At 48.1% G+C, this 8362-nt stretch overlaps 1 protein-coding gene across 2 annotated transcripts in view; it reads right to left on the minus strand.

Annotated features, from left to right (window-relative positions):
* TMEM184B (transmembrane protein 184B) overlaps positions 1–8066 on the minus strand; it is a 30527-nt gene extending 22461 nt beyond the window's left edge. For both annotated transcript variants that reach the window (XM_065648877.1, XM_065648875.1), the window contains exon 1: positions 7900–8066. The gene's annotated coding sequence lies outside the window, so the exon portion shown is untranslated. The remainder of the gene's footprint in view (positions 1–7899) is intronic.
* Between the last annotated feature and the right edge of the window lie 296 nt (positions 8067–8362).

Consider the following 8362-nt stretch of genomic DNA (forward strand, 5'->3'; position numbering starts at 1 on the left):
AGGCATGACCTGACTGCAAGGTTCTACTGGAAAGCGACAAGGCAAGAAATTGCTCCTCCTTAAAAACTGCTCCACACTTACTGTAGTATCAAATATCCACCATGCTGTACTTTGTTTTTGTTAAGATACCACAAAACCATTTTCCACTCCCCTCTTAACTTCTTATTCCTCCAAGAGTTTCTCCATTAAATTATCGCAAAAAAAGACCAATGCAGAAGTGCCACGTGGTAGGTGATTTTAAATCTGAATTTTCTGTGTCTACTAAGACACAAGCCAGAGCTTTATGTTAGTGAAAGCAAGACCTTCACGGTTTTCAGAATGTCCCCTAGACTTACAAGGAGTACAAGAACACATGACAAAATGGTTCAAGGTTTATTTTAGACTATTTTATTTATAAGAATGCCTAGAATTGCCAACTGGGATCAGCTCTTTCCATTGTGCCAGGTATATATTGCGAATTCATAAATGATTTAAGGTCTTTTCAACCCCCAAAGGCATGGCATCACCAGCTGATCTGGCAAAAAGTAGGAAAAGGAGAAAGAAGAGAGTCAGGACAAATTAACATAACACCACACAGTAAGAGATCCACTGGTGCAGCTCAAACCAGTTATAGCAATAAAAGAAAATCAAATGCTTTTAAATTTATTACTTCTTAAATTGCTTTTGCTCTCTGGGGTGGCATCTAGTTTACTTAGCAATGTGAGACATGAAAAGGTCCCAATAGTGCATTTTTAAGCTCTCCACTAGCAATCTGGAAACAATCTGTGAGTCAAGTATGTGACCTGGCATGCAATTTTTAATAGTGCAACTCATTTACATTTTACTATTCATGCTGGGCAAAGCTTTCTTAATCTCAAGTCACTGAAAGCCACCCCACAGCAAGCACTTCACACACACCCCCCCATACGTAACTCCTAACACATGTGAGCAATACTGTGGTCATCTAGAAGACAAGCGTTCGACAAGATTTACAAAAACACGCAGTGATTGTGTCTTCAGTCCCAGCGCTTCATATCACCTTAATGCACGACTTCTCTCTCTGCACAACAAATTCAGATCCAAATGCAGTTCTTCGCAATGTTATTTCTCCAGAGGTGTAAGCAGTCTGAATGCTGAAGAGGTTTTGCCCCGTCACAATTTTCAAAACGGCTGTCAGTATGGCCAGTGAAACAAGATTAAAGTGTCACTGGGATGTAAAACCAGTAGCGCCAGCAGGAGCGGAGCAGGAAGACCATCAGCCCCAGAAGCAGAAGGTGGAGGAGACAGGCACCCAGGACCAAACCGCAGAGCAAGTTACACACCCACTAAGCCACATTCAAGAGATGATCCAATACCTACGTACACATAAGCGCATACCATACACATAAACAATTTAACCTTCAACACAGCCATGCAGCTTCTTTTCTCATTTTAAGGAAACTAAACTCTGAGAATACCAGAAAAATCATCTCCACTTGCAGCTTGCACAGCCCCCATCTATTTTGCTAATCCATATACAGCCATTTGGAGAGAGAGCAGTTTCCCCTCCCCATGCACCCATTTAAAAACTCAGAACCAACAATAAAACTCTTTTACCCTGAGCTGTGCACTCTTCTTTCCAGAGTTTTTTTCTGCTCTATTAATTTCTGTTGTCTCTCTGTACACACAGGGCCCTCCTCCTCCCATCCTCCTCCTCTCCCCTTTTTCTTTCTTTTTTTTTTTTCAGTGTGGACTGACCCACATTGTGATAGGTCAACATCCAACATCCAGTCCCTTTTTTGGAAGGAGACAGGAAAAAGAGAGAAAAGGGGAGGGTGAGGAGGACAAGGGATGTTCCCCAACCTTCCAACCTCTCCCTCAAGAGCAGGATCGAGCACAGAGATCCCTTCCAACCCTAACTATTCTGCGATTCTGTGTGCTCTGCATCCATTTCCCATGTTCCCAGCAGCCCCACTCCACGCAAACCAGTCCAGCCCTCTGCTCCCAAGGGAGAAATGCAGCAAGACCACGAAGATGTTCTGCAGCTGGCAGAGGGGAAAGAGATGACAAGAAAAAGGATGTGTTGTAAACACTTTGTGTCCAGCATGACACAGGAAGTTTGCATTTAGTTTTCCAAATTCTCAAGAACAAAGTCAAATCAGAATTTATTCCACCACAATGTGCATTCATCCCACCTCCAATTGCCAAGAGAGGAGACAAGAGTTTTAAATTGTCACAGGGTACACAGCTACTCTAAGAAGAAACAGACGTCAAACTCCACAGCAGGATCAAAAGCCATTGAACTTGTGGCAGTCACACATCACGGGAGTTTTTCTGATATTGGAGCATACTTTTCTACACAGAATATAACACATAGAATCTATCAGATCAGATCCATACTTAAATTTAGCAAGTAAATGTGCTGGAAGAATCCAGACATCACAAGCCTAGGCAGCAGTGCAGCGATGCACATGAGGGAGATGGCACATCTGACTTCCCCAGTGATCATTCTCCAATGCAAATATATAGCAGTGATAAGCACTGCAGAAGTAAAAACAATAATTCTAAACAAAGCACCCAAAGCCACTCACTATGAAGCCATTTTGTCAATGCTAAAACAACATCTGATCTGCTTATTTTTATTTGTAGGTTGTTGCTTTTTTACTGAACATAAGACATATATCCTATATATATATGTACATACATATATATCCCAAAATCAACAACTCCTAATTTCATTACTCTTGTTCAACATTGCCCCTTCCACACTTCCCTCCTGCCCTACAGGGGCATCCTACAAATGCAGACTTCTAAAAACAGAATTAGGAGCTTTGTACTTCTGCACTTCTGGGAGAGTTCCTCCCCACACAAAAATGTCAAGCCCTACATACATCAGCACTACAGCTTTGCTAGTTAAAGGAGCCCAGACACAGCACCTCCCTTCCTGAGAAGTTACCTCTGAAAGAGGCAGAGAGCAATGCTGCGGGGAGGAAACTGTTCTCACCCTTGCTAAAGCACAGCAAGTAGAGACAGCATCAATGGGAAAAACCTTGCCCAGCATCCTCTTCTGAAGGCTACTCACACCACAAGAGCGGCTAAAAGCTGCTCAACCATTCCTGGCTCAGCAATGAAGATGACCACAGAGGCTTGCAGAGAAGTTGTCAAGACTGTTAGAAGCTGACAGACACCAACAGCTACTAAAACACAGTTTGAGGCGGTCCTGAAATCCTCTCGTCTATCCCAGAGGTCAGCAAAAGCAATGCATTTTCTCCATACAGAAGTAAGTGCACACCAAGCATCCACCTGGCAGGGTGTGTGCTTAAAAAAATAAGACAGAACTTCAACCCATTTTTTCCAGACACCATAGCATTAAATCACCTCATTGAATGAAGTTGCCTAAATAGGAATTTATATGAATAAGTTCTACCTTAAAACTCTGCTGTAAAATCAGTGCCATCACAAAGCCATTGGGACAGGGGAAAGTCAGAAAGTCAGGAGAGTTTGGAGGAGGAGAGAGGTCACTCCTGGCTCCCGTGGGACAATTAGCTGCAAACAGCTTTGCCAACCTCTAACCAGCCTTTCCTATCAAAACTGGCAAGAAGCAGACTAGATGTGGTTAGCCATCAAGAGAAATTCACTCTCTTCTAATCTGCCTCCTGAGGTGACTGGCTTGTCCAGGTAACCTGGACAGGGGCACAGCAACTTCAATTTCTGCTGCATTCCTGGGCTGTACCTGTGCTGGAGATGACCAGGCAATTGCCAGCTCCCAAGCGATCAGCTCAGCAGCCTCCAATAGCATCAATGTCACGTCCCACAGCCTGGGGAGGGAGCGATGGGCCCGCAAGGTCAGCTTTTAAGGTATTATTTCATCTCATCTCCTTCGCAAAGCCTCACTGCTGCACTAGACAGCACATTGCAGTCATTTTCTTTGCTGGACCAGAGAGACTTTTTTTTTGCCTTTTTGCCACGGAGTTGATCACGGAGCACATGTACAACACATCCAGGCAGAGAAGAATGCTTTTGGGTTAGACAGAGGTGGTGACACCACCTCTCTATGCTCTTGGTCACTCTCAATTATACAACATCCTCAAACAGCTGATCCTTTCAGTATCACCAGACTCTCAGGCACTGTGACTGTAAGATAATAATTGCATTGAAAGGATGTGAATACTGCTAAGACAGAATTGATGATGAGGAGACAAATTTCCACGTGCTCTATGGGTTAAAACACATTCAATGCTGCAGGTAGAGCATGTAAGCTATTTCCCTCTTCAGGTTTCCAGTAAATTATGCCCCTCAGGGGCTATAAAGACCTGCTCATACCCAGATAGAGCACAGTTCTTGGGCAGCTTGCCTATACACTGCATTTTCCCTGGACAGAGCTTGCTCTGTTGCATTCCCAGCCGTGTTAGTTACACCATCACAAACAAAAACCCCACGGAAGTTGAGCAGTTTTTTAAAGACCAGAGAGAACCTGGCTACAAGCAAGTACTCCAGTCCCCTGCCTCTTCCTAGAGGAGGAAGACCCTGAGGCGAGAGTCCTGGAAGGTGGCTGCAGCTCATTGCTTCAGCTGGCAGAATTTGACCTCCAAAACCTTCCTTGGGGACTGCTGCTCTGAAAACACATCCAGTAGCTCTCTCCCAAAAGTAGTCCATAAGGGGAAAGAAAGAAAGAAGAAAAAAAAAAAAAACAAAACACACCAAACCAAACAAACACAACACACCTTTTCAAAAGGGTGTTTCCAGTCCGAGCACTATCATATTTTACAGTTGTTTTAGCTAAGTGTTTTAATCCATCTTATCACCATTTCAAACCACTTTCAGAGTCCCCAGTGTTCTTGTAGGGTGTAACATCTTGGCAGGAAACCACTCTTCCACCACAAGAAAGCAAACCCCAAAGAGTTTGGGAAGAAGTGAGAACAACACACAACACATACACCGCTTCAAGCAAACAGATGGGCAAGTCTGCACACAAAACCCAAACACGACGCTGCTCTCTACAACACCTCAATTTTCCAGGGCCTCGGCGAGTGCAATCAATCACAAGCTCTACAACAGAGAAAAGCTTCTGCCCCCAGCTCTGGCTGTTCAATAACACACAGCAGCTTTGTTTCGCAGATCGCTAGCAGCAGTTGTGTGCTAGGAAAGCTCCACTGTTCAAAGGTTAAGTGCATTTTCTCTCTGAGGCCGTACTATTCTCTTGATTCTGCAGACAGCCCAACCTGTACATTCACCGCTGCTTTATAACCTTGGTTTCCTCAGTTTTAGCCTGAAAACCCTGTGAAAGCTAGTCACAGCAGCGGCCCTTCAGAATCAACAAGTCTGATTTGCAACTTCGTGTTTCACCTCAACGCTCAATACTTTGAACAATGCAGCATGGGGCTCTTGAAGCAGCTAGGACTAAATAACAAGCATCTCATGAGGAATTCATGGCTCTCACCAGCCACTGCTGCAAGAGCTCAAAGACATCCTTTGAGCTGCTGGAAAACAAAACAGGCACTTCTGCTAGAAGGAGCAGGCAAGAGCTCAGCTCCACCGCTGCAAACATAAGCCAATTAAACACAGACCCAAAACAGGAGAGGAAGAGGGATGAAGGGTAATTTCCATCACATGGAAATTAAAAGGTTGTTGCCTTAAGTCAAAACATGATTATTAGGTGTTCTAGTTAACTCAACAGTAGAACTGGATAAAGAAAGGGACTGACTTTTTTTTTTGGTGGGGTGGGAAGCTGTTTTAAAAGTTACAGTAATTAAGAGTTGGGGGAAAAAAAACAACCCATCCTTCCTCTATCCATGAGAAGAAAAAACTCTAATCCTACAACTGCGGACCATGAAAGCTCATCTCCCAGCCTGCTACCAGCTAACAGGCAAACAAGCTGACAGAGAACAAGGCAGATTTCTAGCTGGATTCTGTCAAATCGTTAGACCCCAGCCAGCTCAGAAAGCTTTTGTTACGCCAAACGAGCTAGTCACACTGCACTTTATTTTCTGATCAGCTTATGCATGTCTAAGAACCTTCCCCTTCTAACCACCATGTGTCCCAAGGAGACAGACAAATAAAAGTACAAAAGATGCCTGAGTGATTAGGAGGCATTCTTCCCCTTGCCCCCCATTTCCAAAACACAATCTATTCAGCACTCTGAACAGATTGTAGAGACCTGAGCAGAATACAAAGAAAAACATCTTTCCACACCATGGAACTGGTTAGAAATGCTGACTTCAGTAGCAATGCTTTCCCCATCATTTTACAGCAAGACCAATTCACTTCTGCTCCAGATGCAGAGGCAGCCACCTGCTGCATACATTCCACTTCAGGTTTACCGCACAATAATGATGGTATATTAAGGACTTAAAAACTGCTTCACCGACCAGAGCAGATTCGAAGCCCATTTTCTTAGAGACAATGGTGAAAAAAAGCCTGAAGTAGGCCATTGTGGAATACCTTCACCTTAAGAAAAGCTCTCCCTAAACCCCTACTGTTTAGTACTTAGCCAACATTCCAGAAGTGGGAGAGTTTATTTTTATCCAAAAGTACCACACAAACACATACCTTTACTATTAGAAACCTCAATAACATGAACACTTCTAGAGAAAACTCTGGTCCCTTTTAGGCAAGCTGCTAAGCTCTTAGACTCAAGAGTAACTTCCAGCAACAAAAGTTCAATGGAGCAGTTAACTATTGTGTTAAAAAAGCCAAGTCTTTGTTAGTGGAATGTATGTTTTATCACATTTTCATCGATTGTTGTCTTTTTACTGCAGGATCAGAAATAGACATTTCTATTCATCCTATTAGCCTTTGCTCTGTTATTGATCAATGCCTTGTATTTTTCTCTTCAAAAGAGGTAAACAGTCTTCTCTCTGGGGAAGCCTGCCTATGTCTTCAATAATTACTCCTGTTCAAGCTCCTTATGTGGCAAGAACAGTTTCAAACTTTCTGTAAGCAGGAACTATCTTCAGTATTTCCTCTAGATTTCCCACTCCTTCTCCTCCTCCCACTCTTGACAGCTTCGTGATGTTCCAGGCAGCTTTCACTGAGCTGTTCCTGAAACCACTCCAGTTCCTTTCCAGGATCACAATTCATCAGAACCCAGTCACACAGACGTTCTTCCAAATCCCTCCTTCCACTACACGCTGCACTTACCAATACTGAATTAGCCCTCATGGAGCAACTGAGGTTTCAAGCTACCGTGAGAATCCAAAGACAACCGATTACAACTGGTCTGTGGCACAGGAGCACACAGCCACAGTTACAGCCTCCTCACACATCAGCACACATACGGTGTCCGTCAGTCCACCCAGCCCCAACCACAGCAGGCACAGCAAACACAAGCCTGGTGCCCACCACCCTGCTGGGGTCTGCTGTGCTCCCAGGTGCTCCCAGCCCGCCCGGAGACAAACACACCCCCGCAGAAAATGCCACCCATCCGCTGCCACCGAGCAGCACGACAGCACCGGGGGGTGCGGGGGCTGCCCTGGGGCAACGGGTGTGCACGCGTGGGGAGGCAGGGTGGGCTGCAGCGCGGAGATACCGGGGAACGCACTGTGCGGGCTGCACCGGGGGCTGGTTGCGGGGGCCGCACTGCGAGCTTGTGGGGAGGCGGCGGGGGGGTGGGAGGCCAGGCGGGGGATGTGCGTGGCGGGGGCAGCTGTGGGGGCCGCGCCGAGGGGATGGGGGGCACGCCGGGGGAACGTGCGCGGGCGGATGGGAGGGAGGGCCGGGGGCCGGGGGTCGTGCAGGCCACGCCGGGGAACTGGAGGCGGAGGGGCTGGGGGGGTGCGGAGGTCGCGGCCGCAGCGGGCGATGCGGGGGTAAAGGTGAGTTTGCAGGGACCTCGCCAGCACGCCACAGTCGCCCCACGCGCCTCCCTCAGGCCCGTCCCACACCCCGACAGCCGCCCCCGTGCCCCGGCTCCGCGGCCACCCTGCCCCCGCCACGTCTTACCTCCCGGCGGGCAAGCGGGCGGGGCTCCGCTCGGCTGGGCTCGGCCCAGCCCGTTGCGGTGAGGAGGGGTCGGGTCGGGCCCTGCCCCGCTGCCCCGCGGGCGGGCGGGCGCCGGCACCGGCGCGGGGGCGCTGCGGGCCTCAGGAGCCCATGGCGACGCCGGGCCCACCCCGGCCCCTCCGCGCCTGCGCACGGCACGGCACGCCCCGCCCACTCCGCGCGAGCCGGGGCGGGGCGGCGGGAGAACAGGGTGATGTAACCGCCCCGCTCTTAAAGGGGCGGCGCCGCCGCGAAGGGAGCGGGTGCCCCGGGGGCAGGGACCCGGGAAACCGCCGCTACCCTGGCGCGGTGCAGCCCGCGGGAGGGCTGAACTGCTGCCCCAACCCTGGCCGTCCTTCCCCGAGCTGGGGTTTTCAGCGCTCCAGCAACTCTGTCCCCGACCCGGGCCGGTTAAGGGCAGGAA

Source organism: Caloenas nicobarica, chromosome 1, assembly GCF_036013445.1.
Source record: "Caloenas nicobarica isolate bCalNic1 chromosome 1, bCalNic1.hap1, whole genome shotgun sequence".
Taxonomy (NCBI): Eukaryota; Metazoa; Chordata; class Aves; order Columbiformes; family Columbidae; genus Caloenas; species Caloenas nicobarica.